The sequence below is a fragment of the Harpia harpyja genome, chromosome 2 (assembly GCF_026419915.1).
Source record: "Harpia harpyja isolate bHarHar1 chromosome 2, bHarHar1 primary haplotype, whole genome shotgun sequence".
NCBI classification, from domain to species: Eukaryota; Metazoa; Chordata; class Aves; order Accipitriformes; family Accipitridae; genus Harpia; species Harpia harpyja.
Window position 1 is genome coordinate 68,449,371 of NC_068941.1, and position 20,767 is coordinate 68,470,137.

Below are 20,767 nucleotides of genomic sequence, written 5' to 3' on the forward strand. Positions count from 1 at the left end.
CTTATGAACACTCAGCATAGGATTATCTCTGCAACAATTAAAAGAAAAAAAGAAAAAGAAATCCTTGAAGGCATTGAAAAATTTTGACAGAAGATGCGGTGAGCTGTTATTCATTTGTACCCTCTTCAGGCCTAAATGTGTCATAACCTTCTTAAATATTACTTGAATTTGTGTCATTTCTATTTCTGTATTGCTGAGTAACAGTAAAGCAATGCATATGTATCATCAAAAAGTAAATGTGATATTAATTCACTTTAAATTATACCTTGCAGCTAAATAGGATCCTGAACTACCTTTTTCAAAAATTGGCACAGACAAAATGGAAAATGTCCAAAGGACTTTGCAATTCATCAAGTGTAATGGCCAAGAAAATAAATTTATTTACAGTACTTGCACTTCTTTACAGCCACAGTGGTAGTAAACTGAACTATGGTCCTTTTATAGAGTTAGGAATTAGCTTTCAATTTGAAATCAATAATGTATTGTATGAGGGCACTCCTTAGTAATCCCTAGAATGCTTTGTGACAAGAGTCTTTCTGATACATCTGAGTACAAGAGAGCTTCATAGGCTTTATCTGGTGATAATGAATTGACTGAAAAGCGAAGAACTGATGAGATATTGTGAACTATAGCTTTTAACAAATTCTGTCTGGTAGATATTCCTTTACTTTCTCAAAGGCCTTCATCACACCCGTATGATTTCCATGTAGTGCTTATGGTTATGTGATTTGCTGCTTTAAAAACAGTGATCTGTTTTTAATAGAATAAATAAGAATAAACAGAATAAATAAAGAATAAACAGAATGAATAAAGAAAACAAGTTAAAAATAGCTATAATTCCTGCTGGCTGCCCATTACACTATCACAAGTTATTTTAATAACTCTTCTTAGTGATAAAATTCATCTTCTATAATTAAACTGTATTTATAAATTACATTAATAATTTTAATGGGATTGTGTTCTTATATTCATTCTGAGACTTTCTTCATGTTACTGTTTGTCATGGTTTAAGCCCAGCTGGTAACAAAGCACCATGCAGCCGCTCACTCCCCCCTGGCCCTGGTGGGATGAGGAGGAGAAAGTATAAAGAAAGGCTCATGGGTCGAGACAAGGACAGGGAGGGAGGGCAAAAGACAGGCTCAACTTGGGGAAGAAACAAAATCAATTTAATTTACTACCAATCAAATCAAAACAAGGATATTAGGAAGTAAAAACAAACCTTAGAACACCTTCCCCCCACCCCTCCCTCCTTCCCGGCTCAGCTCCACTCCCAGTTCTCTCTCCCTCCTCCCCCCGGTGGCACAGGGGAACAGGGGATGGGGGTTGGGGTCAGCTTGACACACCTTGTCTCTGCCGCTCCTTCCTCCTCAGGGGGAGGACTCCTCACACTCTTCCCCTGCTCCAGCGTGGGGTCACTCCCACAGGAGACCGTCCTCCATGAACTTCTCTGAGATGAGTCCTTTCCACGGGCTGCAGTTCTTCCTGAACTTCTTCCCTGGCGTGGGTCCTTTCGGCAGGCCGATCTTCAGTCACATGCTGCTCCAGCGCGGGCTTTCCCATGGAGTCACGGCCATCTTGGGGGGCCTCCGCTCCCCTGCTCCCCTCCACGGGCTGGGGGGGGACAGCCTGCCGTCTCACCACGGGCTGCAGGGGCATCCCCTCCTCCGGTGCTCCTCGTCCCCCGCCTTCCTCACTGACCTCAGTATCTGCAGAGGGGTTCCTCTCACATTCCAATCCCCCCAACTCACTACCAGTTCCCCTTCTTAGGTATGTTCTCCCAGAGGCGCTACCACCATCACTGACTGGGTCAGCCTTGGCCAGAGGTGGGTCCTACTTGGAGCCGCGGAAGCTTCTAGCAGGTTCTCACAGGAGCCACCCCTGTAATCCCTCCCTCACTACCAAAAACCCCACCACACAAACACAAAACACTGTGTAACAACCTGAAAAAATGCTAGAACAATCTTTTCTTCCAGTATCTGAATATACAATATAGTTTAATAATTTTATTATCTAGGATATCTGAAAAAAAAGTTTTAGAATATGAAACATTAAAAATGATAGTATTTAAAGACTGTGGTACTGCTTAAGATAATATCTATTCAATTTCTTAGTAGTATGAAAAATAAACTTTATGAGGCCTCAAGATAGTACCCAGTTCATCCTCTGAGTCTAAAAAAGGATCAAATATGCCTAAGCAATTCTTATTGGATGTTTGTATAAACTGAAATGTAGGGAAATGTAGTGATGGAGTATATCCTTAGATAACTTCTGTTAATGTTCATTTGTGCTTATAGAGAGAAGTTGATTGTAACCTTCAACCTAAATTTTTCTTGCTGATTTTTAGTCACCCTGCTTCCTATTTTCCTTTAGTTTATGTAAAGAACTATTTATTTCCCTCATTCCTGCATGCATCTAACCTAATCTAAAAAGGTTTTTTTAATCTTCTTCAGTGCTCTTCATTTTACTTAACTTCACTTGTTTACATGAGTGAGTCTAGATCTATTCAAGCTTAGGCCAGTTGTCTCAAATCCCATTCATCAATGAAAATGCAATTAATACAACAATATAAGCACTAAATAAATACAGGTACCTATTTTGTTTTCATTCTTTCAGTTACTTTCTGCAATGTGTCAAGATTGTCTTGAATTTGTCTTCTATAACCCTTGTTTAACTTTATTTCCCTTAAATTCAATTTGAAATTGTCTGGCTATTTAAAAGAATTACTCATGATACGGAAGTTTAAGTCCTTGATTAAAATATTGACTAATATCTGGATGAGAATAATAGCAAAGTAAGTGTTTTGTTGATTTTAGTCTTAAGATATTGTACTCATGTAATATTTTCTTTTTTTTTTTCTTCTTCCCCAGGTTTTATTGCTGAGCACAACGTCATATGGACTGGAATATCCCTTTGGTCAGCTGGGGTCAGCTGTCCCAGCTGTGTCCTCTCCCAGGTTCTTGTGCCCCTCCAGCCTACTTGCTGGTGGGGTGAGAAGCAGAAAAGGCCTTGACTCTGAGTAAGCACTGCTCAGCAATAACAAAACATCCCTGTATTATCCACGCTGTTTTCAGCACAAATCCAAAACATAGTCCCATACAAGCTAATATGGAATAAATGAATTCTATCCCAGACAAAACCAGCACATGCCAGTCGCTGGGGTGGTATACATGGGTCGAAACCAGCTGAAGCCCATTGCTCTCTTTGAAATTCTTTTGCTAGTTGTTCATTTTTCATATTCTATGTTAGGCTGAGTCATGTATTCACTCCCTGCAATGCTGGTCTGGCTAACTCAGGGAGGCATTCACACTTTTTAATGCACTCAGCTGTTGATAGCTGTTTATCTAAAAGGAAGTCCACCCTCTCGTTCTCTTTGTGTTGAGATACAGTCAGCTTCTTTGCAATAGCTGTGGACAGTCACAGCCTGCTTTATTCCTTGAGATTCATGGGCACATCTCCCTTGCCCATTGTCTCTGAGCCTTCTTCCATTGTAGGGGTTTACTGGTCAGTCATACCCTTCTCTCTTTTAACTTCTTCAATGTAAAAATAACTATCAGCATCAATGCCATAAGCATGTGTTTTTAAGACTTATTTGCTACTCTGTTACTATTGGTTCTGTTTGGTTGGTCATTTTCCAGCAAATGCCTGGGAAAAGTTCCTTGTTAATATCCAGTCCCATGGTCCAGATGATTCTGCCAGTTTCTCACAAAATTCTCATCCACCTGATGAGATTCTCATCCATCTGATTTTCATAGTATAGTGGCATACAATGTGTCCAAGAGCAATGTGCTGCTTCTTCAACTAATTTATGTTTAAATCCCAAAGACCTTTGTTTCAAAGATTTCAGAACATCCTTCTGTCATTTGTGTAAGTGATTGTGTTTGTTTATTTTTATAGTCTAGATATCTTTAGTTTCTAAAATGAACTACAGTAATTTGGTTCAAATATCTCCTTATACAGGTGTCTGATGATGGGCCTATTTGATGGGAAGTTGTCGTGGTTTAACCCCAGCCGGTAACTAAACACCACGCAGCCACTCACTCACTCCCCCCCACCCAGTGGGATGGGGGAGAAAACTGGGAAAAAAAAAAAGAAAAAAAGTAAAACTCACGGGTTGAGATAAGAGTAGTTTAACAGAACAGAATGGAAGAAACTAATAATAATGACAATAATAAAATGACAATAATAATAGAAGGATTGGAATATACAAAACAAGTGATGCACAATGTAATTGCTCACGACTCGCCAATGGATGCCCAGTTAGTTCCAGAGCAGCAATCCCGCCCAGGCCAACTCCCCCCAGTTTATATACTGGGCATGACATCACATGGAATACCCTGTTGGCCAGTTTGGGTCAGCTGCCCTGGCTGTGTCCCCTCCCAACTTCTTGTGCCCCTCCAGCCTTCCTGCTGGTTGGGCATGAGGAGCTGAAAAATCCTTGACTTAGTCTAAACACTACTTAGCCACAACTGAAAACATCAGTGTGTTATCAACGTTCTTCTCATACTGAACCCAAAACATAACACTATACCAGCTACTAGAAAGAAAATTAACTCTATCCCAGCCAAAACCAGGACAGAAGTTCATTAAGAAAGTTTCAAATAAATACATCCCATATGTGTCCATGTGTATAAATATGGATCTTCTTTGCATTTGTGACACACTCCTTTTTCTGAGCTTCCATTTGATGCCGTCATTCTACTACACCCTGCATGTGTCTGAGTATTAGCATACAGAAACTAATCGCAGTGTTTTTAAAGATAGTTAAATGATTATTGTGATGCAATATTAATAGTTAGTATTCCTCCAGGTTTTCCTCTACTTTTCCTCCATTATTCCTCCACTTGCCCTGTAAAACTGCCTGTAAATTCTAAACAGGACCTGTTAAACATTAAGAAATCTTTTACATTTCTGCAGATAAAACAAAGTGGTGATTTGACCATAGTGTTTAAGTTTTCATATTTATACTTGTTCTGTTCTATAGCAGTGTAACTCCTCAGTTAAGATGTTTGGTTAAAATGTATTGTTCTTTGTTAAACACATTTTGTTTGACTTTGGATTCTGAATCCCTGCTGGTTCCACACAGTCTATGTAGTCAACAAGATCCCTATATGAACAACAATCCATGACTTTTTGTTTCTGTTGAGTTCTCCCTGATAAGTACCAATGTACGAAGTTGTCATAATATTGTGGTTTTGTTAATTTAACAGCTCTAAGTAAAAGGTAATTAGAAACACTTTAACTTCATAATGTTTTTAAACCTACATTTGACAAATAGTGTTAAACCTCAAAATTATTGATAATAATAATAATAATAATAATAGAACACATAAAGAAATAGTTTCTTTTCATTATATTCAAGGCAACACCATAAGGTTGCAGGGATCCAGCTCATGCTGTAGGTTTGCTTAGACTTTGCAATGCTGGATTGAAAAAATATTCTATCGTACTCCCCATTTCTATTGCTGGTGTCACTGATGGCTAGATTCTTGCTGGGGAAGAAAGCAGCAACACAGACTTCCTGCTTGCTTGTATATTTTATTTTCAAATTTATATGACTTCATCTTTATTTCACTTGGCAAAAGATGTCACAAAAGAGTGAAAAAAACAACTTTTTTTTGAAAAAAGTGTTATGTGTGTTTTCTATGCATAACATTGTTTCAAGAATTAAATTTATTATTTTTCAGACAGATAAAGTCTTTCCACTATTCCCCCCAAAGAAGCCAAAAACAAAAAAGAAGGAAATAAACAACAGTGTTACCAAAATGAATAACAATATAATTATTTGTTGGGTATGGAAACAGGTGTGGCCAGTTGTTCTTTTTATTCTTTACGTGTTTAGGTATCACATACTTTCACATTTTCAGTTTTTCTAATCTTTATCACTAATCTCCAATTATGGAACCTGTAGAAATCCCAGTTTAATATTTTGCTAATAATTGAAAAGAATTAAGATGTAGTTGAAGCATTAAGCAATCATACTAAGTCTCGTAATGGGAACAAATTTGATGAAGTAAAATAGACTAAATTATAATGTATACTTCTTTTAAATGTTCAAATATATGTATATTTATAAAAATAAGATTCTGTAGCTAACCTGTTTATAACTGCTTATTAAATCATCAGTAGATATTCACAAGAAAGTGACAGCTACTGCATAAATCTATGAGCATATCAGCTGTGGGTGAAGCAGATAAATTAAGATAATGAAAACTTAATTAACTTATTTGAATGTACACCATACAACAAGTAATTAGGAACATATTAAATATCTTCTTCTTCCTCAATCATTTATTATCAAAGAACAGATTCTTAATTTTAATTACTCCCAGAAGCAGTTTCGTAGAGGAAGCTGAGAAGGCTGCTATATTTTTCAGTCGCAGTTCCTATAATCCTTGAGAGATATAGCATCCATTTGGTAGATTTCAAAGGAATTTACTTTATGTCACCAATTTATTTGAGTCCTATGGGCTCTGGACATAAATTAAAAGATTCTAAACTAAGCAGACAATTAAAGAAAGAATAAACAAAAATTTGTGACTAAAATAGTAAAATTGCTTGTAGCAATATAAATTGTGTTTTGTTTAATGCTCCAAAAAGTATATACCTACCAATATTTTCTCTTTATAAAACACTAACAATAAATCATTTGACCTTGGCCAAAGCTGTTTCCCTATATAGCATCAAGTGTGTTTGCATATCATATTGCTAGCATAAAACATCAACATCAGAAATGAGGGTAATGTTGAAGCTGTTTAGCTGTTGTTTCTTTCTCATGTGGAAGTCAGCATATCTATATGCAAATTCAACAAATCAGTGTTCTTTTCAAATTCTCAGAGCAGCTTCAGAATTTTTTTTTTCTTGTTTACTAGGTTCTGGGTTTTTTGGTGTTTGTTTGTTTGTTTAACTCATGAAGCAGTATGTGCATATCTAAAGATACTACTCTTAATGAGTCAACCTAATATCAACTACTAAAATTTCTCACTAATCTGTAATTAATACTATGCAAAACCAAATGCTGTATATAGATTACAGTGCAACAGTAGTACTAGACATTCTATACAATAAATTAAGTGGTTTGGAATATAAAGGATCTGTCGATAAGACCTAACCTGAACACTAATAATATCTAAGCTTATCCATTCATATTTCATTCTGTATAATTGCAATGGGTAATTTTAACATTGCTACAGCACTAATCTACTGAAGCAATTGCATAAACTTTGCATAGCTTTTGCTCATGGAAAGTATAAAGCTGAGGATCTAGTCATTAAACCAAAACTAGAAAGGAAGGATTCTAGAGGGAGTAATTCTTTTCAGTACTACGTCCAATTAGTCAGCTAAATCATCTTACCTTAAAAGAAAAGGAATGTTTATGCTGGCACTTCTGCTGGGTCAATATGGCTCTCACAGTCTAGAGCATATAAAATATATGTGAGCTTTTCTTTCTGTGAGCTTGGAAATAATATTAATTCTCATGCTCCTGTTCCTCTACAATGTCAACAATATTCATACGTGTATTGTGAAGAGTTGCTGATTTAAGTAGCTAAAGTTTTCAAATACTTTGCCAATGAAAAATAATATTAAGGGCAATAGTAAAAATATTTTTTTCTTTTAAAACAAACAAAAACACCAAATAAAAATCTTAATTGATTCTACACAGTTTTTATTATTCCCTACTAGAGATGGAGACATTAATACTACCAGGTATTAATACTGCTAGGTGCTTGTGAAGGGCAGTAGAATCAGTAAACTACCACAGATTGTCCAATGTCACTGTATGTATTTATTTATGTATTTGCATACAGATGTATACATGTCTTAGCTTTTGAGTTATTAACAGCCTGTTTTCCATTTCCATGGTAGAATATAGACTAGAAATGATAATCAGACTTTCCATTCTCAGAAAGAGGCAAGCCTGCTGGGACTGCAAATATAGACATCTACAAGTCACTTACATCTATTTGTTTACCCGGTGGAGCTCAAAGATTTTTTTTGGTGATGTAAGTCATGAATGGAACTGTGGTTGCAGTACTCCCCCTGTGCTTGATTTTGAAAGGTACACAGTATGTTTCAGGGGACATTAAATCATATTTGTTATGTAACACATATATTCAAAAAGGTTGGGCACCACATTTTAAAGTGGCTAATAACTTTTAATAATTATTGGGCAAGAAAGATAAAACTTAGGAACACAACTACAGAAAAGTTGAAAAAGTTGAAAAAGAATTGAAGTGTCAAAAAAAGTCAATAACATAGATTTCCCAGACTGCTTAATGGGGAACAAATATATGTATGGTTACATTTAAGTTGGGGGGGGGGGGGGAGTGTTTTACCATAACAACACCAAATTACTGCATTCCTCTTACTAACAGTGATTTATTTGTCAAAATTTTCTTGTTTCACTGAAAAATAAATGCCATTGCAGAGATAGGTGGAAGAGAAAGAGTAAAGTAGAAAACTGAGCTGTCAGCACAGCTGAGCATGGAACTCACCTTTGCAGAGTACTGGAGACCTGAAGTCTATCACCATTATTCTCCCAGAGGAGCTGTGCAAAGGTCAGAGGCATAATACACCATATAAAACTGACAGCTATATAAAAATGTTAACAACTGCAACTGTAGTCTTTTCCAGTAACTTTAATGTATGCTTCAGTAGATTCCTTTCAAGTAAAGATAAATGAATAAACAAAATTAGTTAAAATTGTGATTATAAAAGAGGTATAGTACTTTTCAATATCCCCAGAATAAGAATCTGTTTAAATTGTATGCAATTAATTGAAATATGCAGAGTGAATTAATGGTGCTAACAGTATCACTAGAGAGGAACTATGGAGATGTCTAAAGCAAAAACTATAACCTGGGTTAAAAACTAGGTTACTGAAGAATGCAACATTGAATAGTGTAGTATGACCTCTTGTGGGAAAGGTGTATCTTGTTCTGTGTAAGGCATACTCACCTTATGTGAGCTTTGAGGAAGGAGTATGGAAGGAAGATAGCACACACTGGTTGAGTTTCTGGCCCACATTTCTTCTTTAGTCTCTTGCCTTGCTAAAAAGAAATGTTTTCAATTTTACAAGGTCAACAAATAAACCCAAGTGCAGATGAAAATTTTTCTTTGTTATGAAATATACCCGTAAAACTAGGAAAGTTTAATGTTAAATGTATAACATCTTTGGTTGTGAATGTGCCATGAACTTTCTTAAACTGATACACTATTTCATAAAAAATGGAATTGTACTTTATTTTAAACCTCAACATACAACAATTCTTGATGATACTGTATGTGACGACCATTTACAAAGTAATAAATTTGATAGCACTCTGGGGTAAAAAAAAAATATTTCTAATTTTCTGCTTTATTAAGTTGTTAAATGTGTAAGCACTCTGACTACATTAGCCTGCAGATTCAAAATATTTGTAGAAAGCTTTGCATGTGCACACACACACAAAAAATTCCAGAATTTATATTTTGACTTTAAAGAATCAGAACTTTTTTATTCAATATTTCTGCTAAAACAGTAACAATTGCAATGATAATACACAGATGTCTTGCAGAACAAAATCCCTTTCAAATTTTTTAAAATACATTTTATAAGAGCCTGCATTTCTGTATTTGTTAGCTGTGTTGTTTTAATAAAGAAGTAGTTTTCAGTTATATATTTCCTATTCACACTGAAGTGGTAACAAAAAGTTCAGTGTCTATGTATTATGTATAACTGAATATGTCTATAATTAGATAGAAATTACCTAGATTAATAAGGATTTTTTAAATAGAACTATATGTTTTTATTATAATAATTGCTTGTGATTATTAAAATTTTCTTTATAATAAACTAGATATACCCTAGCTTGGAATAAAAAGAAGTATGCTGAGCTTATTGATAGAACTATTTTGGCAGTAATTTCTTATATGTGATCTATTTTATAACACTGGTGTAAAATATAGATGATCTAATCTAGAATTCAAAGAAAAGAATCATAACACACCTATCTTCTGCTGTCTACTGAAATCTTTGGACTGAACTTAAGACTATAGTGGAGAATCTAATAAAGTTCAAGCGATACGATGCTTTATGTTACTATTATAAATTGTAGATACATGAGTGTTAGTACTCTTGGGTCATCAGACTTTCAATTTTCCTTGTCATTGATCTCTTTTTTTCATTAACTAAAAAAACTGAAATAAAAAAACCCTTTATTCATTCATAAGGCAATAAAATGTAAACATTCACTTACCTATTTTTTTATTTACTTACTTTTTGCTACTTTTGTAGATAGAATATGCAACATTTGACTTGGCCAACATTTGAATAATAGGGCTTTGATACTTGAATCAGGTACCTGACTTGAAAAACTGTTGGCAGACTGTAAAACAGAGTTAGACCTTGATCTTTTATGTATTTAAGCACATACTTAGTCCATTAATTTCATTTGTGCTATGTCTACAAGACAACACCATAAAATATACTTGCTCTTCATCCAGCTTTAAGAATAGTAAATTTTCTTCTGTCCTATGCATTCTTTAAGTGCATTGGCTCTATCCTCATGGAAAGTAATTCTTGCAGCAATTTTTAAATGTAGCCAACATATGTAGTGCTACATCAAAGAAAAATACTGCAAATTTGAATAGTGGGACTCTACTTCCATGAGAAGCACAGAGTCAATACACTGCATTTGAACAACGATATAGCACAATAATATCCCCTCCCATGTCGGGGAGTTTGGACTAAATGATCTTTAAAGGTCCCTTCCAACCCAAACCTTTCTGTGATTCCATCACAAATAATATAGCCAGTTATAAAAAGAAAAGAATTTTTTTCTGGGGATGGAGAGGGAGGAAAACCAGCAAAACTTCTGGATGCAGAATCCTCATTTAGAAGCTTGTCAGGGTAATTAGTGATGCTGCCAACAAAATACCTGCCCTGGTTAGTAAGCACTTCCTGTTCTTCATTAACCAAATGACTTTCAGGTCATGTATCATATCTCTGACAATAAAGCCACTTTCATGGTGAATTGCTTAAATAAATGTGCAATTAATGCTTGGTAATGGGATTATGAAACTACGTAGAAATAATATTGTAACAACATGGACAAGTTGACTTGTTAGGCAGTATGTAATTAAAATATACAATATATTTTGTCTGGTTTTTGTTGTTGTTTTTAATTGCATTAAATAAACTATGATTTGCTTTATATATAAAAGAATGTACCTTTTCTAGGAACTACAGGAATGTTTTATAACAACCTTAAGAAGGTTTAATTCAGTTAACATGTCACTTACCTAAGTGAACATAAAAAGTTAAGGAATGACCACCACAAAAAAATGAACAATAAAAATATGTAACTGAAGTGTTGCAAAAAGTTAAAATCATAGCATAAAGTAAATAGTGTCATTTATATCTTGATGAGCTTGTGTTTGGGGTTTTTTGGGGGGGGTTGTTGGTTTTGTGGGGTTTTTTTTCCTTTTTTTTTCAAATATTGCAACAATATTGGCAGGACAAAAAATGCTTTATCAGCATAGTTAAAACTATTTCTTAATTTTTTTCTTTTTTTTTTCTTCTAAATTTAACTTCTCTCTTCCTCTCAGTCTCTTTTTTTAAGGAAGAGATGTCAAAGGAGTGGAATGTAGGACTGAATCATGAGTCTGTTGAATTACAGGAGTTTTGCAAGTGGTTTAATGGGATTCTATGCAAGGTAAAATCTGTGTCATAAGTTTACCTATTATTCTTTAAGGCCTCTGTGTGTTGCAGCTGGTTGGAGACAGGAGAAATATACATGTTTTCAACTTATTTTATGTGTCTAATTATCCTTTACACTAAAAGGCTCTTCTTCATCAGTCTGGCACATTAGCTACTCTCAGCCACCTTTTTAATTCTAGAAAGAGTTTGAGGAGAAATTCTGATAAATTCTGAGCACAAATTGCTGTCTTTTATAAACATATTAACCAATTTATTCCTTAATGAAAACTTCAAGTTTACTAAGAGTTGGAATACCTAATGAGGTAAAATAAAGTTGCTCATGTTCTAATAAAGAAATATTATATACTGATGTTGAATACTAAATGAAATATGAAAATGTTAGGGCGATGGAAAATCTACCATTAATTCAGAGGTGCTGAAGTATCAGATTTAATACACAGAAGGTCTAGACTGAGCATACTCTTTATTAGAAAAACTTCAATTACAAGAGTTGCATGCATGATTCCTTGTTCACAGTTTACCACTTTTACCTGTCATGGTGAGAAAGAATAACTTGGTCTGATCTTTGGTATAAAAAAGAAAAAGATTTTTAACATGCAAGTGTTCTTCAAGATTATATTTTTTGGTTTAATTAAAATGAATCTCTTAAAGCACACTTCATCTGAAATTGAAGATTAAAAATGATGGAAAACATATCACATTATTACTCAGATTGTTTGAATGGTTAATTACACTAATTGCTAATATTGTGTATATTATTTTGAATGTGAATTTGTCTCATCTCCACATCCTAAAATAGGTCCTCAGTCAAAAAAAAGAGGCCTCAAATCAAATTAAATAAAACTGACCTCAATCAAATCACCTCTTAACCTCTTCTTGATAATTAGAGACCAAACTATTAAAGTTCTTACAAGTAGTGTGGTATTTTCAGAATTTCAATATTTATTAGCAGTTCTTTCTGGACACTTCCCAGGTTTTATTTAAGATAAATCAAAAGAACTGAGAGTATTCAATACTAAAGAGCATCTATCTACTATTACTAGAAAAATCTTAATTACTATCTTATGATATCTGTAACCTATAATGTGCTATTTAATGCTGTACTATATGACATAACTTGTCATGATACAAATACTAAACATTATGAAATAAGTGAAATGAAATAAAGACAAAATAATTCTTAAACACACTTAATATTTTACATTATGTTTCCACTTTCTTTTGTTGTTTTTGTTTGGTTGGTTTTCATATGTTTATTTTCATATTTCATCTATAATAAAAACAAATTTAAAATGTCAGGATTGTCTAGGAAACAATAATCTTAAAATTTTGCCATTTTATTTAACAATAATATTATTTTGCCATTTGCAATATTTTGCAATTTTAATATTATAAAGGTTTAGTGTAAAATCAGACATCTATACTTCTAAACCAAATATGAAGCTTTGTACAAAAGTGTACAAGTTTATTTGAGAAAACATATTTCCCATATAATTATATTGATTGGTAATAGTTTTGTTTTTCATTGTGTGCCCATCATTGTGCCATATATCAATCACAACATTTTCAATTACCAGTGCTTTTATTTCTCTCAGGCATAACTTTTTTCCCGTCCTTTACAGGGTCCCCAATAATCTACAATAAGCGCAATTTGCATTATTATAACACATACCATTTCCTATTTGAAAACAGTTTCTAAGAAATGTTGAGTAAAAATCTTGGTTTGTTCCATGTCACCTTTAAACTGTGGCTAGGTAATCCCATTTTCCAGTATCATGTAAAGGAGAAGTAAGGTTGCCTGAAAGATGCTGAAATCCAACGTTTCCTACAATTGTTTTAAAAGTCCAGGATTGCATGGGTGGTAAAAGGCCTGTTCATAACTTTATCTTCAATTTACAGCAGATATTGTAAGAACTGTTCTGGAACTGCTGAAGGATGGACATGTGAATATGTAAAGCTGTCGTGGTTTAGGCTGAGCCAGCAACTAAGCACCACGCAGCAGCTCTCTTATTCCTTCCTCACACCTCTGCAGTGGGACGGGGAGAGGAATCGGAAGTCAAAGGTAAAATCTCATGGGCTGAGATAAGGACAGTTTAATAGGACAACACAAGGAGAGAAGAAAATAACAGTAATAATAATAATAATAATAATAATAAAGGAGTATACAAAGCGAGTGATGCACAAAGCAGTTGCTCACCACCCAGAACCTGATGCCCAGCCGGTTCCTGAGCTGAGATCCCTCCTCCCCCCAGCCAGCTCGCCCAGTTATATACTGAGCATGACGTCATATGGTATCAAATATCTCCTTGGCTAGTTTGGGTCAGCTGTCCTGGCTGTGCCTCCTCCCGGCTTCTTGTGGAAATTAATTCTATCCCAGCCGAACCCAGGACAAAAGCATGAAACCATACTGTGTATGATTTTGAATTCTAAGAAATGGAAGAATAGAAGCAAGACTTCTGGTAAGTGGAATACCTGAAAAAAACAACCAACCAACCAACCAACCAACCAGAAAGCCCCAAACCAACTTAAATTCCTACATCATGCAAGATATCAAAGATCAAATATATTGAAAGCAAGTGACTATATGGGAAATAAAATTCACACAAAGCAATAAAATGGAAAGGCCAGGACTGGTTCTTCACAGAAATTTTTAATTTCTGGAAATGCAAAATGCATTGTCCAAGGTTTAGCTATGTTAAGACAGAGTTAATGTCTAGAGAAACAGAAAATTAAAAGTCCTATACATAATAAGTAATCTAATCTAAACCAAAGGCAGTTCTATTTATAAAACAGATAATACAGTTCATGTGATTTTATGGAAGTTACTGCTTGTGTAAACTCATGTGGTTTTTACCAAAAATAATAAAGCTGCAATGCCACATACCAATACTTCTTACAAGTAAAGTTAATCTTAACACAGACTGCAGATTACTAAACTTCAACCTTAACATAATTCTATTTCTAAGTAGAAGTCTTGTTGAGAAAATATTGCTTGGTAAAAATGGCTGTCATATTAAAATACAATACAATACAATACAATACAAATCAAAGAATGATTAAATCCTCATGCAAACAATGATGCTTAGAGTGCTTAAAATAATTCAGACATCAAGATGGAACATTAAAAATGTACAACAGAAAACAAATGGCTGATTTAACATTTATACAGAGGGAAACCTGTGAATAGAAAAACTTGTTAAATAGACTAATGTAATGAGAATATGGTAGGAAAATTAGCTTCAGATTAAAAATTCAGCAACCTTAATGTGTTAAGAGTGTTGAACTAAATATTAATAAAAAGCAATAGGTCATGGGCATCTGAAATTTAATACAAGCAAGGACTCTCAGCATTACAATGGAGATTGTAGTTATATCACTTCACCTATGTGTTATACAGTGTAGAATTGTTCTTATATTTTATCCATGATAAAGTATTTGTGATTATAGCTTTGGACAAGTGTTCCTTGGATGTCAAGCCAATGGAGTTATGACAAACTCACACCTTGTGATCTTTTACCTTCAGTTTCTACAATATCTGCCATAAAAAGGCACAAACATATACCAATTTATCAGACAAAGGTACAACAGAGTTGTTGGTTCTTCAGAATTCGTGTTCCTGGAATTGATAATTTTAGACTGAAGCGTCATTTATAGCTATGTTAGTGTGTTATTTTATAAATTATATTAAAAAAAAAGAAAAAAATCATCATCATATGAATACATTTACTGACTGAAAATCAGCCTTGCAAAAATTACTAAGTATGAGAGACAGTTAACTTTGTGTTAAGCTAGTCACCCTTTTGAAGACCCAGCCTTGTGTCTTTTTAACAGACTCAGGAAACAGATGCTTATAATTTATTTTAATACAAGAAAGAGTCAAATGGTTATGGTCAGAGTAATGGGACTGAAATAATGTTTCTGATGCTTTCATTCAAAAATGGAATTATATGAAGAGAAAGAAGTGCTCTAGATAACACTGTGAAGTTGGGAAAACAGGAATTCTCAGAAATTCAGGTCCCAGATCAGCTTATAAATTTACATACAGAAGCATTTCTTTGTTAATCCAAAATTGCCTTCTAAGAGGGAGACTTCACAGAACTTCCTTCGCAAAATCCCACTAACAAGGCTGTACTGGTTTTGGCAACTTGCTTTCTGGGAGTCAAAAATTTCTTAATCAGAAAACTAGAAAGAAAACCTTGTCTTTGCTTAGCTACCTGAGGTTTACATATATACAAAAGCAATCTTCCTGTTTATAGGCCATCTACTTTGTATCCCTTTTCCTTTCAACTTGTCAAAAAACAGTCTACAGGATAACTGCTGAAAAAAGTGCATAGAAACACTATCAACTGGAAATGAGTGAAGAAAATTTTCTGTGTTAGTAACCACAACATCTATTATAAAGTAATGAACTGAAAATAGAGTTTACTTCTGAAGCCTGAAACATATCAATCATAAAAATAATTGATTTTGTAGCTGGCTGATGACTCACATATTTCCAGGAATTGCTCTAATCTCATCTTTGAAAATCTAGTACTTCTGGATGACTTCAAGGCAATACACTCATTCATGTTCAGCCAAGAGACTTGTCTTTATAGTTTATAAGTTTGTTCACAGCATGGAAAATATCTTAGTTCTGTTACCTAAAGTGAAAGTAGAAATGTAATATATTACATCCATCTTACCATTTGTTAATAATATCAAAGAGTAACTTGTGGTTCATAACATAATACAAGGATCAGGTATCTTTACAATGTGTATATAGCCCAAATGATGAAGAACCTCAATCACATTCATTTAAAACAATATATTCATGCTAATTTAATGGGGAATTAGATTAGGTTCTGCTGAACATCTTAGCATTGATATTTAAAGGCTGTAAAACAAATGATCTATCAGCAAAAATAGAGACAATAAAGTTCAGATAAATGAAATCAGATGTCATTTTTGTCTTAAAATTTGATTTGCATTTTTAACTAAAAACTCCATTCTGTCATCTTGTATAAGGCATCCTGTATGTCTACAAGGCATGTATGATTGCTTTGTCTGTCTATACATTTTTTGTCCTCAGTGGAAGCTTAGAATCCACTCCCAACATAGATTTGAAAAAGAGTCTGAATTCTCAAAGATAAAAAGAATCCATGGAAGTTAATTGTCTTGGAGAGGAGCTGCAGTTCACGAGGACAGATATATATACTGGCAAAACAATCATCACGTACCTAGATCCAGGTGCATGCTTATCTTATGCACATTATACATGAATGTCTGTTAATATAACTAAACAACTAGGATTAATTAATATCTATGTACATAACAGAGACTGAGTTCTGAAAAAAGGTCTAGAAGTCAAAATGGACAAATAACTAAGCTTAAATTTCCATGTCGCAAAAGAGGATACTACAGTATTAAAGGTAGTGAAAAATAGGTGGAAAAAACCTCTCAGGCCACTAAATATAATTGATAAGACTAAACGGGAATAGTGTACTCAGTTTTGTTGTGTGTATCTCTATATAATTGGCATCTATAGTCTGTAAGAAAAAAAGCTACCAGTATGATTGAAGAACAAAATAAATCCTAGCCATTTGTGTTGGAAATCAGATGCTGAAACTCTGTGGAAAGATATGGCACCCTGAAATGTTAAGCAGCAGCTGGAAGCAATTCAGGTGTGGACTGACGAAGACCTATTCATTTATCATTCCCATGAGAACAGACATGGATTAGCTTAAAGTCACTGTGAATGGTGTTGTATATGCTTTCTGTTCTTTCTTCCTTTTACTGTCCCATACAAAGACACGTAACATACAAAGATGTAGGAAAATGACTAAGCATTGTAAGACAAAAGTGAGTTTTATCAGCAAATTTGAGGAACATCTCAAACAGCTCATGGACTAGAGATTATTCATAATGGAATGGAATAGTAGGAGAAAGGGTTCTTATACGGGAGTCCCGATGAGAGTTTAAAAAGGGACACAAACTTGCTACAAAGTCCAGCTCTGTCTATAAGCAGAAAGGGGTTTGCTTTTTCACCTTTAAAGCCATCTAGAAACTCAGGATTTGCTTAAAGGTGAATCTTCGTAATTCTTGTTGTGATAAGAGATATACTGTCAAAATAAAAGGAGAGAAAGTAGATCCACAACTGCTCCAAGAAAATTTTTTATCTTATGGTAATTTCTCACAATTCCAAAATTCTTTTACTTGGGTTTCTATTCATTTTTAAAATCCATTCTACTTGGGTAAAATGAAGGAGCTGAAGGCCATATAAGCTGTATACAAGGGCAGTGTTGACTACTAGTCCAAGAAAAATCAAAAAGAACTTCATTTTAGCCTATGAGAATTGTGTTTGGTAGACATTCAGGAGACAAAGCTCTATCAGTCACAGGGCTACCTTAGCACTGGTAGCAGGAAATTGGTCGATGCTGCTAGTGTTACTTAGGTGCAGCAGGCTGATTTGTCTCATTATTATTCTTTTCTTATTATACACAAAGACATTCAATCACATAAACTTCAGGAACATTCTTAAATAATAAAAATGGGGTTTGCATTATATGTTTTTTAAACACTGTTGGAGTATATTACACTTATTACCTGAATTCTTATTTATAAATTTTAAAGCCTAATTACTTGCATTTCATATTTTTTGTTTCAAAGTAATAGTAAATTTTGTCACAGTCTTATAGTAAGCCATGACAATTTATAATTTCAAAGGTTAGAAGGTATAACTTCATTTAACCACAGACACTGTTTTTGTATCTCCCTGGTAGTGTGCAGAATTCAGGATAAACTTTAATTATTCATGAAACAATTAGTTTTAATTAGCACTTTTGTAGAATCCCACATGGTTTCAGACATCACCACTTCACTAATGCAAACTATTTGAAAGCAGATATTGTGAAAGATTGAAAAGCTTTACTGGTGTTAATAAATGGCATGAGGAAAAAAAAAAAACCATTTCTTTGTATACAAAAAAAAAAAGAAAGTATACAAACACTCTTGTATTTAAATCCTGATTCTGACCTTTGCTATTTCTGCAGTGCAGAATAAATTGCATGAGATAACTGTTTTGCCTCAGCAAAAAGAACTGAGCTGAAAACAGATTTTTTTTTCCTTTGGTGATCACATTGCTCACATAGTTTAGTAAAATTGTGTTTGATTATATTACCACGGTGTTACTGAATACTTACACACTTGTTAGTTATACCATTTTAGTATGTGTGTATTCAGGTTCCAGGAAAGCTAGTATTATTTATATTCTGATTAGGGAGCTTCACAGGTGTTAGAGGCCGCTGTTGTGACTTTATGTTCTTCTTCTTATTCTTCGTCCCAGCTTTTAGAGACAAAAAAAGAAGCAGAAGAAATAGCCATAAAAGCAGAGACAAAACAAAGTTCCAGATGTAACAGGTGAGAGAATTTTAAAGTGAAGGACTTTCAAATGATTTTGAGCAAGGGAGACTGGAGATTATGCTATCAATGGGAAAGGCTAACAACTAGAAATTGGTAGTATAATAGGATGACTCTAGGTGAGATAAAGTGCTAGAACAAGCACCGTCTGGCTGTAGTTTGATAAGAGACTGTAAGAGGCTTATTGGCTCAAGAGTACCAAGGGTACCAGATCAAAACTATAAGCAATCAGATGATTCAAATCAATGGTCTTGACTAAAACTTCTGTGTTAGTTCATAGTTTGTCAGTTGTGTTAGTGTTTGTACAATTTGCATTGTGGCCATCCCCTGGAATTTCCCTCATGGCTTTTTGATGGTCCCTACTCCTTGCTCTGTCAAACTGCTGTACTGTTATCAGGAGTCTTGCAGAAGACCTTGTATTCAAGCAGTTACTGATCTTGGTCAAAAAATGTCCACTCCATCGGACCTTGTACTTACAGCTTGAAAAGCCCATAGTTGCAGGCACTCCAATCACTTACCAGGAAAACAACAGTCAATGCTTTGAAGATGCTGTGTGTCCTAACAAATAATATTTTTCCATTACTAATAAAAGAACTTAGGCTTCATACTGACATGACAGAGCAGGGTCTCAGTCTCACCTATGCCTGTCTTGGCCTGCACTGATTTTCACTTTTTTTCCACAACTGGCTGATGACCAGGTGATCACTGCCACACCTGCTTCAGCTGAAGCTTTGTGAATGCCTCCTGTGGTCAAGGCTGACCAAGTGAGGAAGTCACAGCACAACAAAGAATTGTCTTTGCTCTAAGTTCAGTTGGGGTGAGCTGTTGTGCAAGTACCAAACAATCTGGGAACCAATGAGAAAGTAACAGACTTGCGGTCCATTTGGAGCATACAAAATATCCCCAAGTGGACTGTGATATTGAGGAGGAAGAAAATATAGACATGCTGGTCTTCCCATCAAACAACTCAGACCATTGACAATTCTTGTAATCCCTCTCCCCTTTTTCTTTAGAAAGATCATCAACTTTAGCACCCAGAGGAACATTGGAAGCCATAACATAACACCATAGAAGGTGGATAGATACTAGCTCTTGTACAGGCATTTTAGGCATACTATTAATGAGGCTTTTCTGTGTTGATTTGGGCCATGAGTGTTAGCATCATTGTAATTAGACAATATATCTGCTGTGTTTTGATTAGATTGTTAAGATTAGGCTAACAGTAAATTTTTGTCTCCGTATATATATATGTTATATTCCTTTTGCCCATAAGATATTGAGTGTGGTACAGTAGAAATGTTCATTTTCTGGCATGACATAACAAGACATCTCATCAGAGATATCCAGAAATAACATTTTTTCTAGGCTGAAGTTGTGTGGTTCTGCAACATTTTGAACATGAACCTCTGCTGCTCATTTCTTTTCCTCTCATGAACCAAGTCACTCTGTGGAATGTGCACTTGGTCAATGCATCTGGCAATGTACTATGTATCATTAGCAAATTCCATCAAAATGACTGACCTCAAAAACATTATCTCCAAGCTAAAGGCAGGCTGTTGACGTATAAGCTTAATGAATTTTAAAGCAAGCAATATAGCTTATTCCTAGCCCTCTTATGCTAAACCCAAAATATCACCTATAAAATTCTGGACACATGGTGTCATTGCTATGTAA